Source organism: Artemia franciscana, chromosome 6 (genome assembly GCF_032884065.1).
Source record: "Artemia franciscana chromosome 6, ASM3288406v1, whole genome shotgun sequence".
In the NCBI taxonomy this organism is placed as follows: domain Eukaryota; kingdom Metazoa; phylum Arthropoda; class Branchiopoda; order Anostraca; family Artemiidae; genus Artemia; species Artemia franciscana.
Genome location: NC_088868.1, coordinates 27,103,471 through 27,118,288, shown reverse-complemented (window position 1 = coordinate 27,118,288; position 14,818 = coordinate 27,103,471).

The window sequence follows — 14,818 nt, the reverse complement described above, 5'->3', positions numbered from 1 at the left end:
ATATTATCAACAAACGACAAACATTTTTGTGTCCGACAAGATAACATAAACTGTCCCAAGAATTTATACCATCATCAAATTAAGGAACTTGTAAAGTAGGGTACCCCCAGAATTCACAAGACTTGACATAAGATTCCTTTTGGATATATAGCCTTACTATACAAACCCAGTATAAAAGTTGAACAGAACAAGATCAAATCGGACGCTAGCTAAGCTATATGAGAAATATTTACAAAACATTTACAATTTTTTTCATACCACCGATATTCTTTATTAAGCAATATATGTTTACACCAGGTTTTAAAAAAAAATGTAACGTTCACCTTGGAAAGGGGCACTTTTGAATTTCTGTGATAGATTAATTGTAAGATTTTCTGACTGTAATTTTCACTTTTTATTATTTTTAGAGAGTTGGGGTTGCATTTCAAATCAGAATGATGACTTATAGAGTTCAAAGCCAGATTCACTTGATCAATGTCATGATAATTTCTTCATTGACAAAATTGGCCCCCATCTTTAGGTCTTTAATATAGGAAATAGTAAAAATTTTATGCGGAAAGTCTTCAAATTTTAATACTGATCCAGTTTTTTTAGAAAAAAATTGGAAAAATTAATTTTAAAAAAAACATTTCAAACTTATTGTCTCTAGACCCATTCAACTGATTTCATCAACATTCTTTGACAGGGAGCTTTTACTGCAGCAAAACATGGTCATTACCTTGATAAAAGGCTTCGTCTCTTATATACATCCAATAAAGTGTCAAGGCGCCCCAGTATATAATCATACCTTATACACTCTGGGAGCAGCGCTGGATAACTTCCCCATGGTGTCCCTGATTATACTAACCCTAGTCTGCAATTTGAATGGTGAGAGGTGTCATGCAAATGCTTCATTCAAAACCCGAAGTCCAACCAATGCCCAGGCACTGCCTTCAATGCTGAGGATGAGTAAAAGATGTTTGGGCTCAATTCCCCTTCCAAACATTGCACAAGCGTTTGGATCTCTTTGCCCTTGTTGCGTTAATTATTATTATTATTTATTGAAAACTTGTCTTTGCAAAAAAATGACAGAGCACTACAAAGGGAATTAAACAAACAAAATAAAAGTAAAATATCACCATACAATTGTGACAAGGTAACAACAGTTACAGAAGTTGGCTCCAAGCATGTCTTGAAATCTTGTGGTTGTGATTCTCCATATGTTTAGTCTCCATAGTAGGATCTGCTATGTGAAGATTTCTGACAAGTTTTGAATTGCGTGTCAAAATTGAGTGTCTCAACAGGTATTTTGCTAAACAGAAAAAGTGGAGCGGATTTTCGATTTATGAAGATTTGTTGATAAATCTTCCAGATGGGTGCAATGTAGAGGATGTGGGGGAGAGCTACAGTGTTGTATAGTATTGTGATATAACGGCCATTGAAAAGAAGCTTAGCAGATACTATGGGAGCCTAGGCAGCTAATATGCGGCGTTTAATGACTTCTGTAAGGAGGTGACGAGCATGAGAAACAATATTTGCAATGGGAATACCAGGATAAACTATTTGGTCAGACGGCCAGAGCTTTGTATTCCCTAGTACGTTTTCAGGAGGAAGTGGGTCTTTCCAGTTAAGAAACACGACTTTGAGTTTTGCAGTGTTAAATTCAAGCCAATATTTTAAATATTCTTCTTGCAGCTTTTTAAAGTTAAATAAATTTTATCTTACGTTTGGTTAATGCTAAAAATGTCATCAAGATTAGTTACTAAGGAGATATTCGGGCCAAAGACAACGCAAGACTTCTCACACGGGTTCTGACCTTTGAGGACATAATTATTGACACAAGAAGGTGAGGCAATTGCACCTTGCCTGGTTCTTCTCTTAACTGGTAGAGTTCTATCCAGTTGTCTTACCATTTTATTTTGAATAATAGGGATTTTAAGACGGACTCGTAGCTTAGCATACATATCCCTTTGAGACCTAATATCCCTAATATCCCTACATATCCCTTATAGCCAGATTTACTCTTCTTTTAACAGCCCCTAGAAGCACAAGGGGATGGATCTGGGAGTCAAAGGCTTGGCAAACATCATGACTAGCCAAGGCGAGTGAACTATCTGTACAAAAAACAACAAGCAGAGCATCAGCAACAACAACTACAAGGTGCGTCTGCACAACCAATGCCATGTTGAAAGCCAAATTGATTTGGATGCGTGTAACATATTTCTTCGAGCTGTTTTATAAATAGTAGTTCACAAAGCTTGCATAAACTTGTCAAAACAGGTATTGACCTGAAAGATGGGTTTTGAATAGAGGTTTTTCATTTTCTTGAAATATGATAAGTTTTTGCTATACAGAATGTTGACGGAACCAAGTTTAACATAAAAATTATCTGCAGCAGTAATTTGAGATGTTCTACAAGAACATGGCCACTATCTTTGATATGTAGAGCGGGAATTCCATCTATGCCTAGTGACATCTTTGGCTTAAGGTGCATAATAGTATCAGCCACAGACCTTACAGATACTGTAATATCAGAGTCAGAGAGAATGTATACAAAAATTAGTCAAGCTCTTAAGAAGATTTTTGTTCAAACAGGTCTGATGGAGAGAAGTTGGCCCCATAGAAAGAATTTCATTCAAATAGAGGCTCATCAGCAGCGAGAAAGGAAGTTTTTCGGTTTTTTGGATGGAGTGATGACCAAAAGATATGAATGTTATCTTTGGTTTTTTGTGCAGTCAGCTGTGTGGCTTTCTTTTCGTGGTTTTGATGTTCCTTACCAAACTTTTTTTTGTTGCAATGCAGAGGGAATTAAAAGGGCCGGATCGTGGTTGGTCACATTTAATCCATAGATGTAGCCAAAACTTTGCTGAATCACAAGATTGGGAGAGACTTTGATTGTCACGTCACTTGGAAACTGTTCCTAGACGGCAACACTTCAATGAAACAGCAAAATATTCTGCATATTGTAAGGCTTGACTTATCTCTGAACAATAAATATAAAGGAGAATGCATTTTTCCTAAGTGGGCAGCTGTGAGAGCTTGATTAGCAGGACAAACGGTACCTCAAGATACCTAACCTTAAGATTTATTGAAAATTATTATCTTAATTACCATAAGATACCAGTACCTTAAGAATCACCCAACAAGGTGTCTTTTACCTGGTTACAATTCCTCAAAATAAGCCTCAGCCCAAACTGACCTCTCGTTGATGTCCTTTCATACGCCAGCAAATATTCTATTTGGACTTACTTTCGGTAGTCCACTCCAATACAAGAGGTCTCAGATCTAAATTTGACTAGTTGCAATATTTGAACTCTGTCCCACCATCCATTATGAGTATTATTGAGACTATCCTCAACCATGAGCAACCGAGTAGTGAGATAACCATACAGGGCTACAAGCTTCTCATGAGAAACTGAGCACGCACTGATGATGTGAAGTATGGAGGAGTAAGCGTCTCCATTGATATACAGAGAGCCATATTTCATACTAATGTCTGAATCTCCGAAACGCAGCAGCTGAAGAAGCTCTATGGGTTAGGGTGGTCCTCCTAAGTAAGCATATGGTCATTTGGACGATGTATATCCATCCAACCTGTCAGATCATTAACTGCCCTGATTATATATAAATCCCCTTGATTATATTTGGGGTAAATACGCCAAGTCTGCCATCATCCTGCAAGGTGATTTCAACGTCCTTAATAACATGAGACTTAATAGAAAAACACTGATAAAGGGGGGGGGTCAGGCTTATTTAAACCTTTTCTATCGCATAGATAGAACAGCTGATCGACTGTGATACCTACCATTGCCCCAACGGATCATATGGTCTCGTATCTATTTATCATAGATCATCCATACACCTTTAAGGTTGACAATCACAACTTCACAAGTGACTACGTTCCCGCTAATGCACAAGGAAATCTTCATATTCGGTCCACTATAAAGTACGATTTACAAATCTGGCAATACGAAAGAGGGGATTAGGATAGCTTAAGAAACACACTTTATTTTCAGCAATGGAAAGCATTCCTCATCGAAGGGCACAATAAAGCTGAAGAAAGGTATCAGCTGGCCATAGTCGACTGTGTTGCATGTTTCATCCCATCAAAGTGGATCCAGGTATCCAGCAAGGACATTCCTTCGTTCTAACATATAGTTAAAAAAATGTCCAAGCAATACAAAAGGTCGACAATCAGTATCTACTCTCAAAGAGGTAAAAGAACAGACTTGATTTTATAAAGCCCACAAAGACACAGTTTGCATGATTCGGCAATCACATATTCAATACAAAGGGACATGCACTTCCAAGCTCCAAAATATATCTGCTACAAGTTAGTGAAGAGTTGTCAAAAACGCCGTACCTTCATTTAAAAGAACTTCAATTCCTTCCCTTAAAATTAGCCATGGGACTATTGTTCGAGCCAAAGACCGAGGCTCTTACAATAACTTCTGAAAATCCTTCAAATCTGGAAGATGACTGTAAAGAGTGAGAGTTGGAGACTAAACATAACAGTAAATAATAGCACGAAAATGAAACAGAAGGACAAGGAGAAAAAATAAAAATAAACAACAACAACAGAAAAGTAACTTGCCAATACAAATAAATGAATCAAACAAATTGAAAAGAAAAGATAGAGAGGAAAAAAGGAAGGAGGGAACTTACTCTCTAGGCATAGGAGGTGGTTGGCTAGCTCTTTTTTAAATTATCCATAAGAATGACATACCCCAATTTTAATCGGTAGGGAATTCTTTATGAAGGCACAACTTAAAACTGGATTGGAATCTGATCTTATGGTTTTGTTCTGATGAATGAGAATATCCATGTCATTTCGGAGGGAAAAAGAAATACAAGATTCCGTTCAAAGTCAGAACTTAAAAGATATAATTGTTTGAAAAAGTTAATGAGGACGAAAATGAAATACTTCAAAATGTTTATGTCCATTAAAACATTTAGGCATGAAACAAAGGAAAAGGAGATGTATGTGGATTGACCATTCAGTAAATTCATGCTGATCTGGCCTTTTACCTCAGATATTAATTTAATTGCTCTGCTGGTTACATTTTGAAAACAGGGAGGGTAAACAAAGAGAATGCTGATAGCCTTACTGTTGGACAGTTGTACATTTGAGGTTGAATAAGAGAGTGAAAGAGGATCTTTACTATTTAACCTGGTAAACAATGACGAAACTTCCGACGAATTCTTAGGTTTCTGGAAAGCTTAAGTTTCACAAGAGCACGATGATGCTTGAAAGAAAGATTTTCATTACAAAGGAATGAAACATGTCTATCCTTGGGACAAATTACACCACCATGAGCGGTAGAAATAATTTGAACTAAAGGATAAAAAGTACCTGATCCCGAAAAAAGTAAGTTTTCAACAAATAAATAAAAACTAACCAACAGTAAAACATTCGTTTTCATCTACTCAATAAGATATTTTTAAGTATTTTTTTCTGAACGAAAAAGGTGAAACTAATTTTTCTATATATTTGGGCAGTATAAGAGCATTCCACACACGAAAGGAAATAAATCACTTCAGAAAATTATCGCATATACCTTATTCACAAAACATTAAACGGAAAAACTAAACAAATAGCTTTTATCTACTCAAAAGGGTATTTTATAATTTTTTTGAAACTAACTCAGCGAAATTGATTCCTTTATATAGTTTGGCAATATGTCCCACACCTCTATATAAACTTGTCGCAATGATAGTGCACCTCTATGGCTGTGGTGCATTCCTGATATGGGTATATTATTTTCAGATGAGGTTGTTGGGTATTAATGATATTCTGAAGCCGTTTGAAACATCTGAAGTTGTCTTAGTCCAAGTAGTACTAATGAATTAATACACAAGTAAACCAAACTTGCAATTTGAAGCATAGACATTTTAGAAATATTCTGACCTTTTCCCAGGTGGAATGAATCACTTGTAGAGTATTTATATGAAAATAGACTTTTTATTACCCAATTTTGGATCACTTGGATTTTATATGCGTAATGATTAATCGAACTAGGCCAAACAGTGCATCCATACTCTAAATATGAAGAAACGAGAGTATAGTATAAAGTTTTAGGTGCTTCATGAGGAATAAAGTACTTTTATCTGTTTAGAATACCCGTCCTTCGGGAAATTTAATGGAAAGGGCCCTCACATGATCTTTACATGGAATCATTTCATCAATAATCATTCCCAAATAATTGAGATTGGTTACCCTTTCAATCACTACATTTCCGAATGAAGGCATCTTATTTGTTTCAAATTTTGTATATTTGAAAATATCATATATTTTGTTTTCAAAATATTTAATGATAAATGATTTATTCGCAAATTTAAGCCAAAGTGGCCTCTTTAATAGCAAACAGACCATCTACCATATATGACTTAAATGACATTACTATGTCATCAGAATACGTTATTATTAAGCAATTAGTTATAAATTCTATTATTTCCAAAACAAATATTAGGAAAAGTAACGGCCCTAGGATCGAACCTTCAAAAACTCCATATTCTATTTTTCTTTCTAATGATGTTGATGATATGACAACTGCAGTCTGCATTCTATCTTCCAAATACGATTTTGTCCATTTTATCACCCAAGCCGGAAAATATATTTTTATTCATTTTTGTTGTTTAAGCCTCGTGAATGATTTTTGTGGATCTTTCGAAAGCATTGAAAGCTTTCGAAAGATCCACAAAAATTGCCAGCATCATGGATTCAAAATCCAAAAATTCCTTCACCTTTGACGTAAAATGATATATGGCATTTGTAATGGAATTACTTTTACGAAAACCATATTAGCTAGATGGTAAAATTCTATTTTCATTTATAAATTTTGTCATTCTCTTATACACTACCTGTTCAAATAGTTTAGGGAATACCGGTAAAATTGAAATTGGTCAATAGATATTATTGTGGCATTTATCTCTATTCTTATGTATAGGCATTATCTGACCTTTTTTCAGTCATTTGGGTGCAACTCCTTTTTTAAAAGAAATGTTTAGCAGAAAAAGAAAAACATGACTAATAACCGGTAAAATTGATTTTAATGCTTTTTTTTGGTATTCTATCAACTCCCAGGGACTTGGAGGGACCAAGCGATGTAAATATTTTTTCTAACTCGTGCATTAAGTAACTCGTACATATCATCCTAAGTGAAAACTGAGTTAAATGTATCAAGCACGTTAATTTTGTCACTTGTTTCAATTGGTCTAGTATTATTATTAATTTGCCAAGATATACTTGAACCAAAATCTGAAAAATAAGTAAAAATCCATTAGCAATATCCGCATCCTTTTTTGAAGAAACCCCATCCGGAGAGGTAATAACATTTAGAATTTTTACTTTGAGTTGTTTCTTATGAATTAAAATTACCCGTTTATTATTTTCATGTTGCTTGTATATTATTCTTATTTCATTCAAAAACGAAATAAAAATAATTTCTTTTAATTCTTGTTTCTTTTTTCTCACAGTGGTCTGGCATTCCTTATAAAATTTATCATTTTCAAAGGAAGGGAAATTCCTTTTTTTTTACGTAAAGGCTGCTTCTTAATTTTACCATATTTTTTATTTTATCTTTGGATCAAAGTAGTTCCATACAGACGAGTTTTCTAGAATCTTTTGGTTTGAACATACAAAATTAGTCCATGAAGAATTTTATCCATAAATAAGAAATATACACTTGACATCTCATATGTTCCACATACCTATTCCCAATCTATCTTTGAAAGACAGATTTTTAGTTTTTCACAATTTTTAGTAGGAAAAATAAAAACATATCCTCGAAGGTTTTGGCTAATTGCCCTTAAACTGCAAGCATTATCAAATTCTTCCTTGTGTAAGCTTAATATATCAGTTTCAGTTTTGGTTGAGGTCTGGTGGTTCACTTCTATCCCAGGTTAGTTGTAGATTATGACAGACGAAGATTTATTATTTTGTTCAATTAGATCCATTTCCTCCTGTACTTTGTGCAATTCCTCTTTGTAGAAATCCATTTTTATGGCACTTGGTGTTAACCAAGTGACATATAGCGATCGCAAATTCTGTCGGTCTGTCTGTCGGTCTGTCGGTCTGTCCTGGTTTTGCTACTTTAGGTACTTCCAGATAAGCTAGGACGATGGCATTTGGCAAGCATAACAACTATCGGACCACATTAAATTAGAAATGGTGGTTTTGCCGATTTGACCATCTGGGGGGGGAGTGGGGGGTCGGTTAATTCGGAAAAATAGAGAAAAATGAAGTATTTTTAATTTACTAACGGGAGATTGGATCTTAATTAAATTTGATGTTTAGAAGGATATCGTGTTTCAGAGCTCTTATTTTAAATGCCGACCAGATCTGGTGACATTGGGGGAGTAGGAGGGGGGAACCTAAAATCTTGGAAAACGCTTAGAGTATAGGGATTGGTATGAAACTTGGTGGAAAAAAACAAGAAGTCCTAGATACGTTATTGACATAACTGGAACGGATCTGCTCTGTTTGCGGGAGTTAGGGGGAGGGTTAATTCTGAAAAATTAGAAGAAATGAGGTATTTTTAACTTAATAAAGAAAGATCTGATCTTAATGAAATTTGAATTTCAAAAGAATATCATGTCTCAGAGCTCTCATTTTAAATCCTGACTGGATCCGGTGACATTGAGAGGAGTTGAGAGGGGGGACCTAAAATCTTGGAAAACGCTTAGAGTGGAGGGATCGGGATGAAACTTAGTGGGAAAAATAAGCACAAGTCCTATATACATGATTGACATAACTGGAACGGATCCGCTTTCTTTGGTGGAGTTGGGGGGGGGGTTGATTCTGAAAAATTACAAAAATGGGGTATTTTTAACTTACGAAGGAGTGATCAGATCTTAATGAAATTTGATATTTGAAAGGATATCACGTCTCAATGCTCTTATATTAAATCCCGACCAGATCCGGTGAAGGAGGAGTGGGGGGGTGAAACAGAAAATCTTGGAAAATGCTTAGAGTTGAGGGATCAGGATGAAACTTGGTTGGAAAAATAATCACAAGCCCTAGACAAGGGATTGCCATAATCGGAATGGATCTACTCTGTTTGGAAGAGTTTGGGGGGGGGGGGGTTAATTCTAAGAAACTAGAAAAATGAGGTATTTTTAAAATGAGGTATTTTTAACTTACGAAAGAGTTTTCGTATCTCAATGAAATTTCATATTTCGAAGTATCTCAAAACTCAGATCTCTCATTTTAAATTCCGACCGGATCCAGTGTCAATAGGGGGGATCGGAAATCTTGGAAAACGCTTAAAGCGTTTAAACGCTTAAAACTTGGTGGTAAGAATAAGCACAAATCCAAGATAGGTGACTGACATAACCGTACCGGACCCGCTCTCTTTGGTGGAGTTTGGGGGGGGGGGTGAGTAATTCGGAAAAATTAGAAAAAATGAGGTATTTGTAACTTACGAACAGGTGATCAGATCTTAATGCAATTTGATATCTAGAAGGATCTTGTGCTTTAGAAGTCTCATTTTAAATCCTAACCAGATCTTGTGACATTAAAGGGAGTTGGAGGGGGAAGCCGGAGTTCTTGGAAAACGTGAAAATCAAGGTATCTTACGAATGGGTGATCGGATCTTAATGAAACTTGATATATAGAAGAATCTTATGTCTCAGATGCTCTTTTTTCAATTCGAATCGGATCTTGGGACAAAGAGGGTCGAAGGGGGGATACAGAAATCTTGGAAACCGGAAATCTTGGAAAATGCTTAGAGTTGAGTGATCGGGATGAAACTTGATGTGAAGAATAAGCACAAGTTGTAGATACGAGATTGACGTAATTGGTACGGATCTGTTCTCTTTGGGGGAGCTTGGGGTTGCTAATTTGAAAAAATTAAATTTGATATTAATGAAATTTGATATTTAGAAGGAAATCGTGTCTCAAAGCTCTTATTTCAAACCCCGACCAGATCTGTTTACATTGGGGGAGTTGGATGGAGAAACCGGAAACCTTGGGAAACGCTTATAAATGTCTTAGATACGTGATTGGCGTAACCGGACTGGATCCGCTCTCTTTGGGGGAGTTGGGTGGTGGGGTTCAGTGCTTTGGCGAGTTTGGTGCTTCTTTACGTGCTAAGACGATGAAAATTGGTCGGCTTGCCAGGGAGCTGTACAAATTGACTTGATAAAGTCGTTTCCCCCGATTCGACTCTCTGGGGGGCTGAAGGGAAAGGAAAAATTAGAAAAATTGAATTATTTTTAACTTACGAATGGCTGATCGAATCTTAATGAATTTTTATATTTAGAAGGACTTCGTGACTCACAGCCCTTATTTTAAATCCCGAACGGCATTAAGCCTCTGATTTTCCTTTTAAAGCAATCTATTGATTCTTAAATTTTTGCAAGAACTCATACCATATGAGCTATTGGCTCTTGGCTCTTCCGACCTCGTCACAAGCGCCATATGAGCTCTTAGTTCTTGTTTTTTCTTGAGAGCACCAACACGACAAATTATTTTAGCCAGAACTACCTTAACTTCGTCCATAGCCTATAAGCAAACAGTCTGAGTAATATTTTAAATTTCAGTCGGAGTTAGTATTTTTGTCGAAAGTTCTTCTACGATGTTAATTTTGACAAGAGCACTGATTGAATTTCTCGTAGATTCCTCTAATTTTTGAACATCAAACAGTACTATCTTCTTTAAGCGCAAATAGCACTCGGTCTTAAGCTGACTCACTTGGAAGAACACAATTATGATCACAAATACTACAGCAGCTTCGTTTAGTTTGTTCAAATACAGCGATAAAAAGATCATTTATAAATATTAGAAATAAACAGGTCTTGTTATAGACCCTTAATTATCAACACGTAATTGTTCTTGAAGCTTAGAGTCAATACCGATAGACCTTTCAGATGATTAATTTTCAACCCAAGGATAACAGTTTCCCCGTGTTACTGTCGTCCGTCTTGGAGATAGTATGTGATATGCTGTCAAACGTTTTCTGACAACAAGAAAATTGCAACTGGGATTTTATCCTCATCAAGTGCCTTATAAAAGAATTTCAGGAAGGCCGTGCAAACAAGTTCCTTTGAGGGCTTAGGGTGAAAACCAAACGCATTATAATGGAAAAATTGTTTGTTTTTTTTATTAAGAAACTGCAGAAGTCATGAGTACATGCATTTTTCAAAGAATTTACTAAAGGCTTATAAAAGAGCAATTGGTCGATAATTAGAAGGATGATCTCTTTAAACGACCTTTATGGAGGAAAACTAATCCGACAAGTTCCAGGGCACTAGGCAAGCTCCATTCAAAAATGTTGAGTTCACAATAATGGCGAGAAGAAATAAAATATAGGGTAATATAGACTTAAAAGCCTTGGCAGGAATTTGGTCTGGTCCACAAGAGAAAGATTCTGTTGGGTCAGACACAATCATGTTGACTTCAAGCTCGGAAACAAGATCCAAAGTAATCGAATTTTGAGAAGAAGGACTGAAGTAATTTTTAAAGTCACTACTAGAAAAGGCGCTAATTAAAAGTAAAGAAGATGCACAGGCATCCAAGGGACACAAGGAACAGAACAATTTGAGCTTTTAGAAGCTGAGGCTGCACAAAAACTATAAAAAAACAGGCAAAGAGTATTTTATGTAGTTAAACAAAAATTATCAGAAGTATAGAAAACAGTAGGAAAGCTAATCAGAATTTATCAGAGGGATTTGACAAGATAGAAACATTCCTAGTATGTTGGTCTTAAAATGGTATACCACTTATATTTTACGAAAAATTTCAGATGCACTCAAGGCAAAACTACCTTGATCAATCATAGTAAAAAGAGAGAGAGATATAAATAGAGAGAGAGAGAGAGAGAGAGAGAGAGAGGGAGAGATAGAGAGAGAGAAAGAGGGAGAGGGGGAGAGAAAGACATAGAGAAAATTAGAGAGAAAGATTAGTTGAATGAATGTAGTCTTTTTTTCCAGTATAGATGATGTTATCTGTTTACACATCAAGCATGGAGGCCCTTCCATTGTATAGGAAAGGGCCTCCAATAATTGAAAAACTGACCCTCAGAATCCCTTATTAGTCTTCACGGTTCCAATCTCATCAGCTTTTTAGCAAAATAATCTTTGATTGCCGTGTCCTTAAATTGACCAACCTGAAATGGTAATCCCCGTCTCCAGTGAAGAGAAACTAGCTGATTTCAATCCTTTGTGTACCAGGAAATACCAAATAAAGAGCGATTGTAAGCATCTATTTCCTTTCTGGGCTTAATTTACATTCATAGTTTTCTATTGAAATAATTTTGAATATTCCTTTAATCTTTTTAAAAATTTTAGTTTTCCAAGTCGTTAAATATTTAACAAAAAGAAAAAGAAATTGCATGACTTATTCAAAAGGACTAGATTCAAAACATGTTATCTTGCCTGACAATAAAATTGGATGTCAGAAAAGAACTGTTTAGTTGTTGCTATGGATTTAATTGCGTCAGTTCAGTGTGTTCCTTTTATTTATTTGTTTTTTCTTTTTTATATTATGTTTTGAAAAATCTTTGATATTTTCAATGAAAACTTTAAAAAATATAGTTATTCAGTTTAAATTGTAGCACATCACATGGAGAATGTCAGTTTTAAAATCTTAGTTTATAGTTACGTCAAAAAACATAGTTTTCCTTATTAATTACATATTAATGAAATTGCTGGTGTTGCTCCAGCTGGATATTGAAAATAAAATACATTGAATTAGCCTCTATTATGATAAATATAAACGCACGTGTGTGTGTATGTGCGTCTGTGTGTGTGTGTGTGTGCGTGCGTGTGTGTGTGTGTGTGTGTGTGTGTGTGTGTGTGTGTGTGTGTGTGTGTGTGTGTGTGTGTGTGTGTGTGTGTGTGTGTGTGTGTGTGTGTGTGTGTGTGTGTGTGTGTGTGTGTGTGTGTGTGTGTGTGTGTGTGTGTGTGTGTGTGTGTGTGTGTGTGTGTGTGTGTGTGTGTGTGTGTGTGTGTGTGTGTGTGTGTGTGTGTGTGTGTGTGTGTGTGTGTGTGTGTGTGTGTGTGTGTGTGTGTGTGTGTGTGTGTGTGTGTGTGTGTGTGTGTGTGTGTGTGTGTGTGTGTGTGTGTGTGTGTGTGTGTGTGTGTGTGTGTGTGTGTGTGTGTGTGTGTGTGTGTGTGTGTGTGTGTGTGTGTGTGTGTGTGTGTGTGTGTGTGTGTGTGTGTGTGTGTGTGTGTGTGTGTGTGTGTGTGTGTGTGTGTGTGTGTGTGTGTGTGTGTGTGTGTGTGTGTGTGTGTGTGTGTGTGTTGTGTGTGTGTGTGTGTGTGTGTGTGTGTGTGTGTGTGTGTGTGTGTGTGTGTGTGTGTGTGTGTGTGTGTGTGTGTGTGTGTGTGTGTGTGTGTGTGTGTGTGTGTGTGTGTGTGTTGTGTGTGTGTGTGTGTGTGTGTGTGTATATGTATTATCTTTCTTGTCAAAAGATGAGTGTATTATCTTTTATTATTTACAAAAGCACTTAGACATAAAAAATAATGAGCCCTCTAATATTTTTTTCTATGATGTTTTAGTGCCCTATTACGGGGAAGAAACAAAAGATAAAAATGAAAAAAGGAGATTCATTACTGATTTCTATGCAAAAAAGTGATTTTTTTCGTGTTGTTCAAGATTGGGGACTGTCATTTTTCTATAAGGGGTTTTTGATTAGAAGCTTCCAACGGTGCGCCTTTGTTTCGATTCGGCGCCTTTTTTTTTGGGGGGGGGGGGTTCAGGAATATGTGGAAAGTTCTCATAAATTTGTTTTTACAATAAACTTTTACCATTAGAATTAATGAGAATAATATTTACCATTCCTGAATCAGTTTTAAAAGTCAGTTCTTTCTAACTTAACAGTTTTTTTAATGTGTTTTGATTCTTTCCATTACTATTGGCTGGAATCTTTTTTTTTACTAGATCGTACCCTGCTGCAACCCAGTTGAGCGTTTGGCCTTAATAAATAGCTGGCTTTGGTTTGATAATTGATCCCATAAACATAACAAAAATCCTTGCATGATTCAGGTTTAGGTAAGGTATGGATTGTCCACACTTTTGCTAAAAATCAAGTGGTGGAGGGTCACAGACTTGGTTTCCACCTCCAGTCATAAATATTTAGATTTCTTTCATTATTTCATTTAGGAAATGATGCACCTTATCCACTAAAATAAAACATATGTGGGAAGAATATGTCAGTCGCGCAGTTTTATTCCCTTTTCTATGGGACTGCGTTGATGATGTTCCCCATGGAACTTTTTATCATTCTGAGTGAAATAGCTCATTCAAATTCTTGACCTGACACTATACACAGCTTATGGGGGTTATACAAATTCCTGGAATTAATGAAAACTATTAAAAATAGGGACAAAGTCTTTGTTTTCTAGTCGTCAGGTTATCCACCAAAAGATATTTTCAGGTCTCAACCAAATTTAGTCAGAATTAACAGCTGAATACCTAACTACACTTTACAAGTAACATGGTATAATCTCTAATGAGAGGAGTAAGGGGTTTCAAATTTTTTTTCAAATAGCCTATCAGCTACTTGGATTGGCCCAGTTCAAACAAACCTGGCCAATAAATGCAGGTAAAGTTTCCTGTGTTTTTGCTCGATTGAAGCTCCATTATGAAACTACTTAACCTTTGTGATCCACATCCATCAGTAGGAATTAGTGTATCTCAGTTCTATGGGGTAATAGAATAGCCAAAAAATACTTGAGCTGCTTCTTTAAGGTGGGGTGCTTAAATGGGATGCTGTCGCTAATAGAGTCTTTGGAGCAAGAAGCTCGATCCATATGAGCTTGTAAATATATTTTTATTTTGGGTTAAGCAGCTTCAAACAACTGTAAATTAGCACTTCTAAAAACAGTCTATATTCAT